The sequence below is a fragment of the Odocoileus virginianus genome, chromosome 7 (genome assembly GCF_023699985.2).
Source record: "Odocoileus virginianus isolate 20LAN1187 ecotype Illinois chromosome 7, Ovbor_1.2, whole genome shotgun sequence".
NCBI classification, from domain to species: Eukaryota; Metazoa; Chordata; class Mammalia; order Artiodactyla; family Cervidae; genus Odocoileus; species Odocoileus virginianus.
In genome coordinates, this window is record NC_069680.1 from 22,232,645 (window position 1) to 22,253,394 (window position 20,750).

The window sequence follows — 20,750 nt, forward strand, 5'->3', positions numbered from 1 at the left end:
CCAAATGAAGCAACAGACAAAGGATTAATCTCAAAAATATACAAGCAACTCCTGCAGCTCAATTCCAGAAAAATAAATGACCCAATCAAAAAAATGGGACGAAGAACTAAACAGACGTTTCTCCAAAGAAGACATACAGATGGCTAACAAATACATGAAAAGATGCTCAACATCACTCGTCAGAGAAATGCAAATCAAAACCACAATGAGGTACCATTACACGCCAGTCAGGATGGCTGCTATCCAAAAGTCTACAAGCAATAAATGCTGGAGTGGGTGTGGAGAAAAGGGAACCCTCTTACACTGTTGGTGGGAATGCAAACTAGTACAGCCGCTATGGAGAACAGTGTGGAGATTTCTTAAAAAACTGGACATAGAACTGCCATGTGACCCAGCAATCCCACTTCTGGGCATACACACCAAGGAAACCAGATCTGAAAGAGACACATGCACCCCAATGTTCATCGTAGCACTGTTTATAATAGCCAGGACATGGAAGCAACCTAGATGCCCATCAGCAGACGAATGGATAAGGAAGCTGTGGTACATATACACCATGGAATATTACTCAGCTGTTAAAAAGAATTCATTTGAATCAGTTCTAATGAGATGGATGAAACTGGAGCCCATTATACAGAGTGAAGTCAGAAAGATAAAGAACATTACAGCGTATTAACACATATATATGGAATTTAGAAAGATGGTAGTGATAACCCTATATGCAAAACAGAAAAAGAGACACAGATGTACAGAACAGACTTTTGGACTCTGTGGGAGAAGGCGAGGGTGGGATGTTTCAAGAGAACAGCATCGAAATATGTATATTATCTATAGTGAAACAGATCACCAGCCCAGGCTGGATGCATGAGACAAGTGCTCGGGCCTGGTGCACTGGGAAGAAGACCCAGAGGGATCGGGTGGAGAGGGAGGTGGGAGGGGGGATCGGGATGCGGAATACATGTAACTCCATGGCTGATTCATGTCAATGTATGACAAAACCCACTACAATATTGTAAAGTAATTAGCCTCCAACTGATAAAAATAAATGAAAAACAAAAAAAAAGAAAAACAGAGCTTTAGATGAAGTAGAAAAGAGTAGCTTTTATTGCTTTGTCAGGTGAAGGGGGCCACAGTGGGCTAATGCCCTGAAGACCATGTGACCCACCCTGGAAGGGGTTTTACAGTGTCCAAGGAGCAGGGTGTGATCAGGTTGTGGACAGTTCTTGGATTGGTTGGCATCAAGGTGAAGTTTCAAGCATCATCAGCCTTCTGGTTTCAAGTAGTTTAGGGTGTATGTTCTTGCCGTCAGCAGTTTTCATCTGGAGAGGGGTCTGCTTCCTGTAAAAACAACTTAGGAATGTGTGTCAGGCCTTTATCTATCTATCTTTCAGGAAACTGGAGTTTGGTGATTCTATTATGTGACAGAATTATAGTCTAAATTGTTACCAGTTCCTTAGCCCAATAGCGATTCTTGTTTCCATGTCTTCATACTTCCCAAGTCAGTGTTTTACTTCAAAAGATGAGGACACAGAGGCTTGTACATGGATTCATGGCCATACTGTTTTCCACCTTGACTGCACCATTTTACATTCCCATCAACAGAACACAAGTGTTCCAATTTCCCCACCTCCTTGCTAACACTTGTTGTTTTCTGGTTGTTGATAGTAGTCATTTTAATGGGTGTGGTGCATTGGTTTCTTTTGAAAAGTATGCGTTTGCTGCCTGGTTCTAAAGTTCCCAGGTCTTACTTAGATGCCAGCCTGGTTGGAAGAGGAGGGCAGCTGATGGTCTTTGCAGAGATTTCCAGAGTGGCCACTGGAGTGGACTATGGCAGAACTGAAATTCTGCCTGTGGGATGTCTTTAAGAGTGATAGAATACACAGAAAACTATGCGAGTTGTTTGGAATTGATTTGATTACATGTTTGAGTTCAATTTTCACAAAATATGCCCTAGGGAAGAATACTGTCAAGCAAAACAGAAATGATCAAGCTAAGGGGCTTTTCACTTCTGTATAGATGCTACCTTTCAATGTTTAATGATATATTTTGAATAGTTCATTGGGATCACACATTTACCAAACACAAAACAAAAAGTTCAGCTGGGTCAGCACTGAGTGTATTTGTCTCAGCTCTGAAAATGCATGTGTATTTAATTATTAAATGTATCTTTTCTCCCCTGCTTACAAAGATGTATTAGTCAGCTCCAGCCATTGTAACAAAATACCACTGACTGGTTGGCTTAAAAAAAAAACACATTTATTTTCTTACAGTTCTGGAGGCCAGGAAGTCTAAGATCAAGGTGCCAGCTGATTTGGTGAGAACTTGCTTCCTGGCTTGCAGACAGCTTCTTTTTTTTGAATCTTTCAAACAAAATTTTATTGAAATGTAGTTGATTTTTGCAATATTGTGTTAGTTTCTTCTGTACAGCAAAGTGGTTCAGTTATACCTTATACATATATTCTTTTTCATATTCTTTTTTATTATGAGTTATCACAGGATATTGAATGTAGTTCTCTGTTGCAGACAGCTTCTTGCTGTGTCCTCACATGGCAGAAAAAGAGTGAGTTCTGGGGTCTATTCATCTTTTTATAAGGACATCAGTCCTGCTGGACTAGGGCTCCACCCTTATCACACCCATTAACCTTTATCCCCTCCTCTTAGCCCTGTCTCAAAATACAGTCACACTGGAGGTGAGAGGTTCAACATTTTTTAAGGGGGGAAATAATTCAGTCCACTGCAAAAGGTAATAGACACTTTTCACAAAGAAATGAAACATTGCAGAAATAAATAATGGACAAAGTGAAAGTCCCTAGTAATTCTGTCCTCCATAAAAAAACATTGCTGATGGTTAGTATATGTTCTTCCAAATATTGTGTGTGTGTCTGCTAACATTTTTTTGGAAGCATGCACTTAAATGCTGAGCATCAGTGTACCTCTTTAAAACCATGCTTCTTACTGTGACTTCCCAGGAGACAGCTTCTGAATCTGCTTTTCTTGCAAGAATCAAAGCATAGTACCACTGTCAGGGTCATGGGAGACTCAACTAAAAGAAAGCCCAGAGTGAATCCCAGCAGCGTTTGTGGGAGAGAGTGTCTGAGACAGAGAGGCTAATGTACATATTGGCTGTGATTCTGCTCTCTTGAATTTCTAGGCTTGCTACTCTGCTCTCAGAAATCATCATTGATCATTTGTTTCCTAATAGAGGCGCCTCACATGCTCAGTAATAGGTACACGATGCTCAATTGAGGGACCTGGTTCTTCTGCCCCATAAATACTTATAAACAAGAACCACTGATAAGAGTGAGCACCCACAGGAAGTCTGCCTCATCTCCCAGATGCACCTGCCCATGACCTTGGGATTGTCCTACCTTTCCTGTATTTTAACGTTTTTGAGCCATCATCTGAAAGTGAAAGTGAAAGTCACTCAGTCGTGTCCAACCCTTTGCGGCCCCATGAACTTTATGGTCCTTGGAATTCTCCAGGCCAGAATACTGGAGTGGGTAGCCTTTCCCTTCTCCAGGGGATCTTCCCAAGCCAGGGATCGAACCTAAGTCTCCCACATTGCAGGCATATTCTTTACAAGCTGAGCCGCCAAGGAAACCCAAGAATACTGGAGTGGATAGCCTATCCCTTCTCCAGTGGATCTTCCTGACCCAGGAATCAAACTGGAGTCTCCTGCACTGCAAGTGGATTCTTTACCAACTGAGCTATCAGGGAAGCCCTCATCATCTGACGGTCTATTCAAATATATGGGTGATTCTTACTATTCATGGTGCATGCGTGTGTGCTAAGTCACTTTAGTCATGTCTGACTCCTTATGACTCTGTGGACTGTAGCCCTGCCAGGCTCCTCTGTCCATGGGATTCTCCATGCAAGAATACTGGAGTGGGCTGCCATCCTCCAGGGGATCTTCCCGACCCAGTGATGGAACCTGCATCTCTTATGTCTCCTACATTGGCAGGAGGGTTCTTTACCGCTAGCACCACCTGGGAAGCTCTATTCATGGTAATTATGGTCTGTAAAGTTGCCGTGAACACTGAATGAGCAAATTCCGAGCCATCACTCCTAGAGGAAATACAGGGTTCAGTTCAGTTCAGTTCAGTCGCTCAGTTGTGTCCGACTTTGCGACCCTATGAATCGCAGCACGCCAGGCCTCCCTGTCCATCACCAGCTCCCGGAGTTTACTCAGACTCATGCCCAATGAGCCGGTGATGCCATCCAGCCATCTCATCCTCTGTCGTCCCCTTCTCCTCCTGCCCCCAATCCCTTCCAGCATCAGGGTCTTTTCCAATGAGTCAACTCTTTGCATGAGGTGGCCAAAGTACTGGAGTTTCAGCTTCAGCATCACTCCTTCCAATGAACACCCAGGGTTAGCTTCCTGCAAACCTCTGGTCACAAGAACTTTGTCAGCCAGTTAATACATAACCTTGTTTTATGTGTGTTTCTGTTTAATGGCATCTTATTTAATATAGACTGGATTAAGTAATACTGAATTCAGTGAATAGTATTATAACTCATGCCCAGAAGGGAGCGTATGTAACACGTGTGTTTTCTCTGTGTCTCCTCACAACTTTCTTACACTTAGAAATGCTAGATAGTGCTTCAGCACTGTGTCATTTTAAACAGTGAAATCACCAAGCAAAAATACAAAATATAAAAAAGTGCAATGAAATAGGTCACATAAAGGGCATTTGTTTAGTGTAAGAGCCGCAACAAGGAGGCAGAGGGTATCTTTGTTAGACCTTGGCTGAGATGGCTTGGCATGCCAGGTGGCTCAAACTTTTTTCTGCTCTGCGTGCATGTCCATGAATGATTGTGAAAGTGCTGCGGGTATTGATTTTGGGGTTCCAAATGCATCTTAGCAAGTAGGAGAACTTGCAAATGTGAAATCTGCAAATAATGAGTGTTGCACTGTATCTCCAGCTTGGAGAGGGAGAAACCTTTGAAAGAGCAGCAGGTAGGCACAAGAAGCACTGGATGCAGAACCAGATGAGGACCTGGGATCTAGGCTGGCTCTGCCCCCAGGTAGCTATGTGCCGATGGGCAAAACCTGTTTACTATGAGTCTTTTTTCAGCTGAAGTATAATTGCTTTACAATGTTGTGTTGGTTTCTGCTATACAATGAAGTGAGTCAGTTACATGTATATGAAACCCCTCCCTCCTGGACCTCCCTTCCCACCCTGTCCCACCCCTCTAGGTCATCACAGAGCACTGAACTGAACTCCCAGTGCTGAAGGCTGCTTCTCACTCTCTGTTTTACACATAGTAGTGTATATATGTCATGGGAGAAATAGCAATAACCTCAGATATGCAGATGACGCCACCCTTATGGCAGAAAGTGAAGAGGAACTAAAGAGCCTCTTGATAAAAGTGAAAGAGGAGAGTGAAAGTGTTGGCTTAAAGCTCAGCATTCAGAAAACAGAGATTATGGCATTCACACCCATCACTTCATGGAAAATAGATGGAGAAATAGCAGAAACAGTGGCAGACTTTATACTTTTGGACTCCAAAATCACTGCAGATGGTGACTGCAGCCATGAAATTAAAAGACACTTGTTCCCTGGAAGAAAAGCTATGACCCACCTAGACAGCATATTGAAAAGCAGAGACATAGAGACATTACTTTGCCAACAAAGATCCTTCTAGTTAAGGCTATGGTTTTTCCAGTAGTCATGTATGGATGTGAGAGTTGGACTATAAAGAAAGCTGAGTGCCAAAGAGTTGATGCTTTTGAACTGTGGTGTTGGAGAAGACTCTTGAGAGTCCCTTGGACTGCAAGGAGATCCAACCAGTCCATCCTAAAGGAAATCAGTCCTGACTATTCATTGGAAGGACTGATGTTGAACCTGAAACTCCAATACTTTGGCCACCTGATGCAAAGATCTGACTCATTTGAAAAGATCCTGATGCTGGGAAAGATTGAAGGTGGGAGAAGAAGGGGACAACAGAGGATGAGATGGTTGGATGGCATCACCAACTCAATGGGCATGAGTTTGAGTAAACTCTGGGAGTTGGTGATGGACAGGGAGGCCTGGCGTGCTGCAGTCCATGGGGTCACAAAGAGTTGGACACAACTGAGTGACTGAACTGAACTGACTCTTCCAATTTGTCCTGCCCTCTCCTTCCCCACTGCCATGTCCATATGTCTGCCCTCCATGTCTGTGTCTCTATTCCTGCCCTGCACATAGATTCATCTGTACCATTTTTCTAGATTCCACATATATGCGTTAATAGTCTTTGTCCTGTCATTTATAAGTAAGGCGGTTATAAACTTAATTACCTCTGAGGTCCTTTTTGCCTCTGCAGTTTGGTGATTCTGAGTTGCACTCTCAGGTGGAAGCCCTGTGTGTTTACTGTGAATCCCTGTGTTCATCTGCTGCTTTGTGTTAAAGAGATCATCACCTTCGTCTCTGTGCTCTGTGGCCCCCCACCCTGTGGCACTGTACTTTCCCACGTCAAAATCTTCGGCCTCACCATAAAGTGCAGAAAAAAGGTTTTCATATATTGACTTGTAAAGTAGCCTAGATTGCAATTGCGTCAAGACAGCGGTAACAAAAGAGACGTTAGCATATAAAAGAAATATGCAGTCTTGAGCTGAGGGTACCTTTTCCAAGAGAAGCAGCAATGGAAGGCGCTTAGCATGACTGCAGGTTAATAGAGGTGAGTAGTCTGGTTAACTCTTCGTGGTGGAATCTGTGTAGTTTTGCTCACCAGGTAAAATGGCAAGAATAACTTGGCAACACTTTTAGATGGAAAATATCCAAGACTGGGACCACAATGCCATGTTTATTGTAAAGTGAAATTATTTGTTAGAGGAATTAATGAACACTCAGCATGTGTGTCTTCAGCCAATAATTTTTAATTAGAGTGGAAAATGTTGTCATGACAAACACAGGTTTACCAGGTTATCCAGTAATTAAATAAAATATTATGCAGTAGGAATTCCCATTTTTCCTTCTCATAACTATGAGGGAAGGTGCTGAGGATGGGCTGAAGAGGAAGGTGACCCTTCCAGGTAGGCAGGTGAGAAAGCTACTGGGGGACATCCTGAAAGTCCTGCTTTCTACCATATTTTTAATTAACTTGGCTCAGTTCCCATTGGAAGGTGAAGAAAATCCATAATATGTTAGAGGGCTTTATTTTTCATCTCAAATCAGAACCCAATTTATCACTGCCAGGTAAGAAGTGAAAAGGTCATCTTCTCACTTTGAAATTTTGGAATCACTTAATAGCTAATTTGTACTGCTAATTACTACCTTTCACTTCTGTAATTATTTTGAAATATTGTCCTCCTGCTATTGTTAATGAGTAAGACAGGCGACAATAAAACATGGCTTTAAGTTCCATTTGGTTAGCCTGGCAACTGTGCCACGTTGAAGTGACTGGCAGAGAAAGATTTGCTATTTCACTCAGCTTTGCTGGGTTGGTGACAGAAAATCAGCAGCTGAAACATTATTTGCATTTTCCTGTTCTGGAACGGCTTTTCATTAATATTGTGTATGGCAACTCTCTTCTTGGCTGAGCACCAGCAATAATGAAGTTAATCAGACTTCCCCCACTATTCTAATTGCTTTTGTGGTCCCCAGATAAATCTGCAACACCTGTTGGCTTAATCAAATATCTATGGCGCTTCTAGAGTCAACTCACCAGCCGTGTGTCCAAAGGGCTTAGGAGAAATCTTGGTTAAAACAGAACTAATTTGATGACATCTTGGGAAGATTTTCAGTGCTATGGTTCTGGAATGAAATTTTTGTGAACCTAGCTATGGTGGCTTGGGCTTGGTGAAATTTTACAGGTTGACCTTAGACAGATAATCATGTTGGCAGGATATAGAAAATACCAGAAAAGTTTTCTTGTCCCAGATGTTTCCCAAGCAGGAACTACAGAGCTAGATTCCTTAAAATCCTTAATCATTCCCTTAAAATCCAAGGGCTCCTCTGGTTCTTAAGAATGCCTTATTTATGAGCAGATATCTCCAGAAAGTCCAGCATTTTAAACATTTATCAGCTACCACCTCACCAAGGCATCTAGCCTCGACAGGGCTCTGGTGAGGGAGAGAGGGCCCCCAAAAAAGGTACAAGTTGAGAACAAACTTACCTTTGCAAACAAAATTACCTCTGTCATTTTGCTCGGGGTAAACACTTCTCATAACATTTGAGGGGGTTATTGTAGTTATCTTTTATTGATACACTTTATACCTTATATAAATTTACTGATTTTATTCAAATAGATTGAGGTGGCTACTATAAGGCATAAAGGAAATTAAAAGATGCTTGCTCCTTGAAAAGTTTTGACAAACCTAGATATTGTATGAAAAAGCAAAGACATCATTTTGCTGATGAACGTCCATATAGTCAAAGCTGTGACTTGTAGTCATGTTCAGATGTGAAAGGTGGACCATAAGGAAGGTTGAGCGCCAGAGAATTGATGCTTTTGAATTGTAGTGCTAGAGAAGACCCTTGAAAGTCCCTTGGGCTGCAAGGAGATCAAGCCAGTCCATCCTAAAGGAAATCAACCCTGAATATATGTTGGAAGGACTGATGCTGAAGCTGAAGCTCCAGTACTTTGGCCACCTGATGCGAAGAACTAACTCATTGGAAAAGACCCTGATGCTGGGAAAGATTGAAGGCAAAAGGAAAAGAGGGTGGCAGAGGATCTGATGGTTAGATAGTATCACTGACTCAATGGACATGAGTTTGAGCAAACTCCAGGAAATACTGAAGGACAGGGAAACCTGGTATGCTGCAGTCCATGGGGTCACAAAGAGTTGGTCATGACTTAATGACTGAATAACAACTACTAGGTTTAAATGGGAAGACAGATTAAATATAGATTTTGCTGGATGGAGGTTTGACTATGGAATATATAGAAGTATAGAATTTGAGAAGTGTAGTTTGGGGTAACTTAGAAGTGATGGACGGAAGGGTTAGTATAGTATGAGATTCATTAGCTGTGAGATAGAAGTGACAGCATTAGAGACCATAATATCTTTGATAGTTTTCCAGCATTAATCATTACCATCTGTCAGCTGCAGAGAGGCTTCATGGCACTGGGGAACAAGTATAGGATTTGGAATAATAAATACAATAGCTTCTACTTATTATGCTGTTGCTTCTAAACTGTTGTTGGACTCAGTTCTTTACATGCATTATTATCTCATTTCCCTCCTCTGATGGAGGCACCATGATGAATCCATCTTATAGGCAAGGTAGTTAAGTAAATTCTACATGGTTGCACAACTAGGAAATGGCAGAGTTACTGAACTCTAGTTTCAGACTCAAGTTTATTTATTTATTTGACTGCTCTGGCCCTTAGTTCCAGCATGCAGGATCTTTAGCTGTGGCATGTGGGATCTAGTTCCCTGACCAGAGATCTAACCTAAGCCCTCTGCTTGGTAGCATGGAGTCTTAGCCACTGGATCAGTAGGGAAGTCCCCATACTCAAGTTTCTTTGTCTCCAGGCCCACATCCCTAACCAGTATGCTGCTGTTTTGAGGAGTCCAGAAAGTTCTTTCTCTAGGTAGGTAACAGGAAAAGGAATAGTCATATTGTAAATAATAAAAGGAAGGCTTATGTGTATTAGAGGGCTACCTAGGTGGCACTGGTGGTAAAGAACCTGCCTGTCAATGCAGGAGATGTGAGAGACGCAGGTTCAATCCCTGGGTCAGGAAGATCACCTGGAGGAGGAAATGGCAACCGACTCCAGTACTCTTGCCTGGAGAATCCCATGGACAGAGGAACCTGGCGGGCTGCAGACCATGGGGTCGCAAAGAGTCAGACATGACTAAAGAGACTAAACACACACATATGTATTAGAAAAGCCAAAGAGAAAAAAAATGCTGAGAAATAAAGGGCTTGAATTTGTTGCTCTTGTCTTAGAATAGATACAGGTCATCCAAGTATCCTACCCTGGTACTTCTAGCCACAACATCAGTAACCATTTCATTCTCCATCCTGCTCACTCGAGGCATTCAGTCCCACCTGGCTCTGGGGAGATCCCTCCCAGGAAGGCTTAGTTATTGAAGTTAGAGAAGGACAGTCTAAAGTAAGTCCCTTCCACTTGGCCTTCTAATACTTTTCTCCAACTCTGTGATGTCGTCACGAGTGTGTTTGGGTGCGTTGGGAAGAGACTAGCTCCATGGATGAAGGCCTTTGAAAACACAGCTTCTCTGGTCCTACTCCTTTTAAAAAATTAATGAACAAACTTTATTTTTTAGAGAAGTTTTGGACTTATAGAAAAATTAGAGCTGAAGATCAGAGTTCGCATATTATGCTCCCCCACACTGCCCACCTATACCCCAGTTTCCCTTATTATTAACCTCTTGTGTTAAGTGGTACATTATGACAATTGGTGAACCAATATTGATATATTATTAGCTAAAGTCCAAATTTTACATCAGGACTCTTTGGTTTATAGTTCTGATGGTTTTGATGAATGCAAAATGACACATATCTACCATGACAGCATCATACAGTGTAGATTTACTGCCTTAAAAATCCCCTGTGCTCCATCACTCTTTCTTCCTCTTAAACCCCTGTTAACCACTGTCTCTATAGTTTTGCTGTTAACAGAATGTAGTTACAAGTTGGAATCATATAACATGTAGCCTTTCCAATCTGTCTTTTTGACTTAGCAACATACATTTTAAGGTCCCTCCATGTCTTTTTGTGGCTTGACAGTTCATTTCTTTTTATCACTGGCATTATTCAGTGTATCACAGCTTATCTATTAACTTATTGAAGGACATTTTTGTTGCACCAATTATTGGCAATCATGAATTAGGCTGCTACAAACATTTGAGTGCAGGTCTTTGTGTGGATGTGTTTTCAACTCGTTTGGATAAATACCAAGGAGCAAGATTGTTGGATTGTGTGGTAAGAGTAAGGAACTGCCCAACTGTCTTCCAAACAGTCTCTACCATTTTGCATTCCCACCAGTAGTGGATGAGAGAGTTCCTGCTGCTCCACACTCTTGCTGTGTCCTGTTGCTGACATCCTTGTCAGCATTTGATGGTGTCAGTGTGTTGGATTTCGGTCTTTCTGATTGTTGTGTGGCTGTACTGAATTGTTGTTTTAATTTGCACATCCCCAATGACATACAATGTGGAACATCTTTTTATATGCTTATTTGCCTTCTGTATAGTTTCTCCAGTGAGATATCTAGATCTTTTGTCCATTTTTAAATTGTTTACTTTTGTTTTCTTACTGTTAAATTTTACAAGTTCTTTGTATATTTTGGATACCAGTCCTTTATCTGATACGTGTTTTGCAAGTATATTCTCCCCGTCTCTGGTTTGCTTTTTCTTTCTTACAATGGTTGCACTTTTTAAAGATGCTTAGGTTTCCCTTTCTGGGTGAAATAGCCCATTATTGTTTTCAAGAAAGTACCGACTTTAACATTCTTTTCTCCACCTTCTCGTTTGCAGAGCTGTGTCCACTTTGAGATTTCTAATAGGCGGCTTGTGTTATATTTCATATACAATATTGCGGCCATTTTCTCCTTTGGAGAAGGAAAGTTTAGGAATCAAGTTTAATCAAGCAAATGTTTGTTAAGATTTCTGTTCTATGTGCTGCACTCAGAAGGGTGCTGGGGTGATGATGGTGGGGGGAAGTTCCTTGTTCTTGGGGAGCTTACAGTTGAGTGGAAGAGACATAAGGAATCAACTGCAGCCTGTGTGGAAAGGAAAATGGAAAGGGAAGGGAGAAAGTTCTAGCAGGCAGTTAAATATTTGGATCTGAAAGTCAGGAAAATTTCAGCCTGGAAATGGGATTTTTATCTCTTTTATAGGTAGTTTAAATGTAAATAGAGAATGGCAAGGAAGAGTGATATATTTCGATTAGTGTCTTTTAAAGCCATGAATTCAGCAGCAGCATCATGAAAACTCAAAAGTCTTTACTTAGGTAGTGAGTAAGGGTGTTATGCAAAAGAGTCGGGCACGACTTGGTAACCAAACAACAACAACAAGGGTGATACATGGACGGCTTTATACATGGCTGATCTGGACAGACTCCCAGCTCTGACAATGTATGGGCAGGCAGTTACTGTCGGTCTACTTTTAAGATTATATCAAGGTATTCTTGACTCACCTTGATCAAAGGATGTGACTATTGATGTCATGTTGCTCACAGTTTTCAAGGAAGTCTATATGCTTTTGTATTATCTTATATTTGTATTTAAATAATAAACAGGAAATCAGTACACCAATCAGTCACTTAGGATTAACAAAGAATGTTCTATCCATTCTTATGTCCAAAATATTTACATTTGAGGTTTGAATCTCTAGGTGGGGTTGATCCATGTGAAATGGCCAAGTCATGAAATTTGTTGCTTCAGGTGTTGGTGATGGGTAATATCAGATAACACCATGGTTTCCAGGTTAGCACTAAGTAGGTGAGTCTGTTTTGAGCAAGAATATGTTTGTACCTGTACATATATGTATACTCTGTGTGTGTGTGTATGTGTGTGTGTGTGCATGCTCAGTCTTGTCTGACCCTTTGCCACCCCATGGACTGTAGCCCGCCAGGCTCCTCAGTCCATGGAATTTTCCAGACAAGAATATTGGAGTGGGCTGCCATTTCCTTCTCTAAGGGATCTTTCCGACCCAGGGATTGAACCTATGTCTCCTATGTGTCCTGCGTTGGCAGGATTCTTTATCACTGAGCCACCTGAGAAGCCCTACAAATATATACATAATGAATATGGAGGAATATATAGCACATATAATAGTGTATTGTGTATTATATTATAAAATAATTGTATATTGCATAATGAAAATTTATAAAATTGATATAAATATAATTACAACATATTTATAAAATGCAAAAATTGTATGTACATATATTACATATGCTAGAATATACAAAATACATGTATATCCAATTACAGCTCCCTCTCCTTGGTCCTTCAGTTGCTCTTACACTACCCCTTTTGGTTGCCTTAGACACACCTTTGTATAAGTAGCACCTTTGTAAATAAACTCTCCTCAGATCATCCTATTTTGAGAGTGCTATTTCCTTGTGGGGCATTTTCCTTGTGAGCTGATATTTGGACCAGTTTCCTTCCTAGTTTCTTCTGAGTTTTCCCAAGAAAGGACAGAAGATGATCGTATCTTCATGTGAACTCAGTATCGCCGTGTGTGCTGTTTCTCTTTTCCAGACCTTGTAATAAGTTAGAGACCAGCATGACTTTTCAAAGTTTTAACACTGGGGGATTCTTGAAAACAATAGTTGTATGGGATTGGGGGCACGGTATCGGGCAGGAGAGGGAAGCCTGGGAGAAATCCTGAATACTATTTGCAAACTGGGGTCTTTCTAGGCAAAGGAGGAACCGAACCACTGGGATGGTCTGAGCTGGGGGACTGGTCAGAGAAGTAACCAAGGCATTTCCAGGATTATTTTCTCTGTCCTGTCCTGAAGACCATGTGGGCAGACCAATTCCTGGAGCCTCTGCTATGTGACTTGAAGGCAGCCACCTCTATTTCTGCATTTGATGCTGCCTAGAAGGTCTTTTTCCTCTTCTCTCATCTTCCTTCAAGAGAATTGTCTTTAACCTAGGTCTTTATGACAAGCTTTTTTTCCCTCCCACATCTTTTTGAACAATGAATTCAATAAATCAAGAATCAGTCAAGCTCCTGCTGCCGGAGCTAGGAAAGCCTGCGGTGACTCTTCCATGCCGCGGTTCTCAGTCTTGGCCAGTCGGCAGAGCTACAGGAGGCATGTTCAGAAATCCCCATCGGGGCTGATCTGGTGCAGAAGCTCCAAGCCAGAGGTGACCCCAGGAACGAGACCCCCAAATTCCCACCTCTCCGAAAATTTGAGGAGATCTTAGGCGTAGCTTTGGACTTGCCACAATTTGTTGGTAGAAAAAAAAAAAAAATCCCAGTTTGCATTTGGATCCGGTCCTCTCCTTTGACAGATAAGGAAACCGAGGCCCACAGAACAAGATCACATCCTTGGACACATGCCCCAGCTTGGACCAGAGACCAGGTCTCCCAACTCCAACCTACCTCCCCCAGGTATCGCAGAGTTAACAAATTTTGAGGCGAGAGCCGGCGAGGAGGACGTCAGGCACGTTTGGATATCAGCTTAGTTTGCCCTGGTCTGTCGCGCAGAATCCGCTCTCTCGAGTTTGCTCGCGAGAAGAGGGGCAACTCCAGCTCCTCCCACTTCCGGTGCAGGTGTGTCTCCTCGCAGAAGCCAAACACGCGGTGGAACGCAGTGTGAAGACCATGTAGTTCAGATGAGTGGAAATGGGGGGGAAGCCATCTCTTTTGCTTTCCTCCCCTCTTTTTTATTTATGTTGCTGCTGTCTAATAATTCTCCTTTCTAGCAACCTATCAAGCATGTTACCAAGCAAAGCAGCAGCACCATTTGGGAGAATAAAAAAAAGTCACCCTTGAATTAAATCCTTTGTATATATATGGCTTTTCAAAAAGGATAGTAGTTCACTAGCTAATGATATGTATTTGACCAGTGAATTTTGCACTGTTAATGAGGTGGGTCAGAAGAGCCATTAAAAAATGCTTTAGTTATGAATATGATATGCATATTTTTGGAGCTAAAAGGGCTTTATGTTGATGATAAATTGAAATGGGAAGAGCCTCGGCAGAAACACTGATAACCCTGAAAGAACTCCTGAACGTGGTATAAATGTTACTGCTGGTGACAGAAAGTTAAATGAGTTTGAAATAAAAATAATTAATTTTATTGCTTCCTGGTTAAAGAGACTGAGAGCACAGATGCTCCCTGACCACTGTGAGATCTATAATTTAGTTGTGACAGATTTCCATAAATGGGGTTTTAGAGCTGGATTTTATATATTAAAAATTGAGTGCCACGGATAAAAAGCCATTCCAGTTTCAATTACTTGGGCCTTTATGGTCCATGTGGTGAATATTTAATGGCCAGGAGTGGAGAGCTGTTTTCGCAGGTACTATATGTTCACTTAACTTGACTGGCTGGCTCTCTGGGGGATCTTTTTCTTCCAGTTGGAAATCTTAGTGAGAGCACAAACTCTTCTGTTGTCCCCAAAGTCTGGTGTTTCCCAGGAATCAGTTACAGCAAAGGTATCTTTTGCTTGCCAAGAAGAGGAGAGGGATATGGCACGTCTGGGTATTGGTGCTTCAGACTACATAGTGGACTCTCTCTGCTCTGAGTGTAGTTCTTCCAGGAGTGTGTGTGCCGTTGGCTGTTGTCCATCTTTTTTTTTTTTTTTCCCTTAAGTTTTTAAAAAGTTCCAGTGCAAATAGTTTTAGAATTTTTTGATCATAAAAACACCTGTCAGCTCTCCATCCAAAGATATCTGCTGTTAATATTTTATTTACTTATTGGCTACACTGGGTCTTCATTTCTGTGTGCGGGCTTTTTCTAATTGTGACAAGTGGGGACTACTCTCTCATTGAGGTGCATGGGCTTCTCATTGCCATGCCCTCTCTTGTTGCAGAGCATGGCACTTGGTGTGTGGGCTCAGTAGTTGCTGCGAGTGGGCTTTGTTGCTCTAAGGCATGTGAGATCTTCCTGGACCAAGGATCGAACCTGTGTCTTCTGCATTGGTAAGCAGATTCCTAACCACTGGACCAACAGGGAAGTCCCTGCTGTTAATATTTTTATGTATAATCATTCAAGATTCTTTTTTATGCTTAAAGATATCTGGATCTACACACATATATTTAAACACAGACACTGTACCATGTAATATACATACTTTTGAAACCCGCTTTTCGTGGACATACTTTGTTAATGCTATGATTTTTTAATGCTTGCATTGCATTTCATTGTATGGACTGTCTGTAATTTATAGAATCAACATCTAGGTAAATGTTTGGGTTATTTTCAGTTTTTTTTATAAATTGTATATCCTCAGGCCTGTATATTTATAGATTTCCTTAGAACAGGAATTTCTGGGAAATTAGTGTGTAGTCTTTCAAGGTTCTATAACATTTTGTTCTACTGCTTTCTACATAATATTTTAATGTTTGCCAAGAGAAGTGGGAACTCATTATAATTTACATTCCATGACTTGCTTAGGTTTTTATTTTCCCACTTGTATTTATTCTGTGTTTACTAGAAGATCAGCTCATACAGGTTGAGATATTCATCAGTTTTGTTTCTTTTCTCTCTTCCGTTCTTGGAAGAGTGCTTGACACACAGAAGAAGGAGCTCAAATATTTGTTGGATGTTGAGTAAATTACCTTTCCTGTCCTTTGCTCATTTTTTCCCCTAAAAGGTGTTCATCTTTATTGCTTTTGAAGAGCATTTTATATACTAAATTAGCTCTTTGTCATTTGTAAAGCATATATTTTTTCCCAGTTTGTTTTTTATGTTTTGACTTCAAGAATTTAAAATTGTGCCTGTGAAAATAACCCAGGTCTCCCCCATTGCAGGTGGATTCTTTACCAGCTGAGCTACATGGGAAGCCTAGTATTTATTTTTACAGGGTCAATTGTATACATTTTTTTTTTTAGTTTTATTTTTCCTATTCAGCTTGAGAAGAGACTTCCTAATTCTAGAAAGATAAGATCATTCTAAATCAAGAATGATTGCAACCTTGATTTTTTTTCTAGTTACTTTTAGTGACTTCAAGTCTTTAAGTAGTTAATTTACCTGAACATGTTTTGATAGAAGGTAGAGGTTTACCTGAAGCTTTTTTCTATCTATCATAATCTTTCCTTCCCCTGTGGTTGCAAGACCTTTGAAGATAGGGAGCTGGAAGGAGGGAACTAACATTAAATTGGGGAGCTATTTTCCAGATGTGTGATGTTTGCTGTATAGATTTCTGACCTAGCTGTACAAGGTAGATGTGAGCTTCAGCTTGCAGACGAGGAGACAAGGCAAGAGGTAAGATGTTTGTAAATGTAGTAATGTGAGTTCACTTAATAAACTCAGGCTCCCAGCCCTGAGTCCCTACTCTTTCCAAAGCATTCAGCTCTTTCATCTGTGCTTCCTTTCTCAGTCCCTATGTGTCACAGTACCCAAGTATTCTGCTCGGTAGTGGGGCCACAGTCACTTAATAATGCTATAGCTGACCTGCTAAGCCATTTAAAAAATGAAATTAAGTCAAGAAGTTTAGAGAAAAGTAGTATTTTGGTGGAGGAAGCAAAGATGTATTTATAGCCTCCCTTTCTATCCCTAAAACCTGGCTGAGTCCTTCAAACATATTTTTCTTGCCTTCTAGACTTGATGTTGCCAAAGTGCAGTAATTGGTAGCAGAGAGTTTGAATTTTAAGTACTTAACATGGAATGAAGGTTACCATGTAGAAAATGAGGATAATGATTATTATTTCAGATGGTAAATTACATTCAAAGTCATAAATGTTTGGCAATTCTAGGATGGCAAACATTATTATTTTATTGTTAAAACACAATTTGCTACATTGAGTTGAGGCCCAGCACTTAGGTGATGCTGTTAAAGAGTGATGTTTTGTTCAATAGTTGTGCTTTGTGTGTATTTTTTGTGTAACAACAGTATTTGATCATAATGCTTTTTTCAAAACTGTGAGCTAAAGGTGAGCAAGCACTTGGGTATACTTTTAATGATGCTTAGAATTTAAATTCTGCAGCAATGTTAATCTGACAAGGCAACACGCTAACACCTAAAGCAATGAAAAGCAATCATACATTTTTAGACGCTTGTATTCATGCATATTGGCACATGAATTTGCATTTTTATATCCATTTATCTTAATGGTTGGGCACAGTTAATTTGAGACATAAACTTGTACAAAAATAATAATTTTGGCTTTATAAGAATAAAATATGTTATACATTATATATCTTATTTTTATAATTATTAATAATATATAATAAACACAAAATAAATCATATATAATGGATAGTAGAAAACAAATACTACATAAATATCTATATTATATGTTATATAGTACCTATATAATATATATCTATATTTGTATATAATATATCTATAATATATATTATATATTAAGTAATTATGTAATTATTATTATTATGCCAGGGATTCTCCTGGCAAGAATACTGGAGTGGGTTGCTAACCTGAGTCTCCTGCATTGGCAGGTGGCTTCTAGCGCCACCTGGGAAGCTCGATTATTATTATGAAAAGTGAAAGTCGTGTCTGACTCTTAGTGACCCCCATGGACTGTAGCCCACCGGGCTCCTCTGTCCATAGAATTCTCCAGGCAAGAACACTGGAGTTGGATACCCATTCTCTTCTCTAGGGATCTTCCCAGCCCAGGGATTGACCCTGGGTTTCCTGCAATCCAGGTGGATTCTTTACCATCTGAGCCACCAGGAAAGCCCCAGTTATTATTGTAAATCTTGGTATAAACAACCAATTCCATAAAACATAACTATGAAGAAAAAAATGATAAACTGACTTCATCAAAATTAAAACGTATACTTTTAGAAAGACACTGTCGAGAAAATGGAAAACAAGTCATGCCAGGAGAAAATATTTGCAAAACATGACACCATATCATCTTTTAATTCTAAAATATAATTATTACTGATAGTCTCTTTGACATAATTTATAATTATTAACTTATAAATTTAGAATGTTAAATTTGTAACATTTAAAAATGTTAAATTATAAAAATTTTAAAAATTATAAAAATGATTATTATTACTCTTGAGAGTAACAATCACATTGCCACCGAACCTCCAACACAGTTGGTACACTAATATAATCTCAGGGGAATCCACCTCATCCTTAAGGTTTTTTTAAAATTTTTTAAAAAACCATTGATTGGGGTATGGTTGATTTACGGTATTGCAGAGCAAACTGAATCAGTTCTGCATGTAATGTATCCACTCCTTTTAAAATGATTTTCCCATATAGGTCATTCCAGAATATTAGTAGAGTTTCCTGCACTGTACAGTAGGTTTTTATTAATTATCATATTTTATATATGGTAGTGTGTATACGTCAATCCATCTTTACAATTGATGACGACAGTGTTACAGACCTGGGGCAGAGAGACCTCTGCACAGACACTAAGTGATTTATGTAAATGAATGTCCATAAGCACACAACATTTTTGCACTGGTGAACCAGGTGGCATACAGGATTCAACCTCAGACTTTTTGTATCAGTTCACTTATCCTTTTATCAGTTTTGTTTTGCAACCTTTTATTCATTTTCATTACTTTCTTCTGGATGCTTTCCATATCTCTTCAACACCTTGCTCCAAACTTTGTTGGTATTCTGCTGATAATAGTCTGAATTCAATCAGAAGAGAAACATTCCACATTCAAAGGGGGAAAAAAAAATTTCCTGGGATGCGAATGGCACCTGAGCAAAATACTGGATCATTTCTTCAGAAGTGTGAAGGTAAACAAGTCACTTAATAACTTCAGGCAGCAAGCTCGGCTCGCCATTAAGCAGGCCGTGCATGTGAAGTGGAAGATAAGGGCACTACCTAGAGCATGAATCTCAAGATGTATCACTGATGGGAGTTAAACGGAGTGGAGCGATGCTGTTTATCCTTATAGAAAAGGAGGCGGCACGGTGCATACAGGACTTTTTAGAGCTCTTGAGCGGTTTATGAGTTTTTCTACAACAGGAGGTGAGGCAGGTAGTTAAAATTACTGAGATATATCCTGACCAATTATGGAATCCTCGAGTGAGAAGCCCTGATCGGTTGCATTTGGAAGAAGAGATGACAATTAAACTGTCAGGCCAGGCAAATGAAAGACAGAAGCTTAGAGCTGCATCAGTCAAAAATATAATACTTACACCAACCAGCTTTGAAAGAATGTTGTCCTGATATAAAATACCTGAATATAAAATATCTCAGCACAGAGAACAGACCCAATAGGATCTCCTCACTGGAAAGCTAATGAGGATTTTAAAAGATACAGTAGGACATGGAGAGTGGTCAGTGGTGACTTGAACATAAGTTGAAATATGGTAAGGAGGGCTCAGGGAAGCCAAGGTCTAGAGAAACAGCAGCTGCGTTTATTAAGAGTGCCAATGATGTTTTCTTGAAGTGTAACATGTCATCAGGCTTCCCAGGTAGCACTAGTAGTAAAGAATCCCCCTGCCATGCAGGAGGCATAAGAGATGTGGGTTTAATCTCTGGGTCGGGAAGATCCCCTGGAGGAGGGCATGGCAACCCACTCCAGTATTCTTGCCTAGAGAATCCCATGGACAGAGGAGCCTGGTGGGCTACAGTCCATGGGATCGCAAAGAGTTGGACATGATTGGAGCAACTTAGCACGCAACATGTCATCAGGGGTCCTTTTCAAGCTACTTCCTGCAAGACTTCATCCAGTATAAAGGAGGGAAGTAGTCCTTTCTACTTGGACTTTAAATTCCATGAAGAACACGTTGACCAACCTTCTCTAAATGCATGATCAGTTTTTTCTTTTCAATCTTCTAGAGCTGTCACTCTTGTTCTTCCTGTCTCTGATGTGTGGATTTTGCTTGACTATACTGAGACCCTCCTTGAATTACAATGGCAAAGATGTTTAAATCCTCAACAAATGTCATTTGAGCACGTGGGTCAGTTTTCCGTGGATTATTTATAATAGCTTACATTTTGGAACAAGCGCTGCAAGCTTAAGGAGATTTATGCTGTACTTGACCTCTGAAGAGCTCTCATTTTATGAAGTCTCCAGGTCCCTGAGATGCCTGAAGATAATATTACAATGTTCATAGTTACAGCCAAAGAGGTTTATAATCGAGCCTGGAGTAGCCGTAAGTTCTGGATCTCAGAGCTAATTACTCCACTCCCAGGAAAGACCCTTGGAAACTCATTCTTCAGGTAGGAAGTGCTG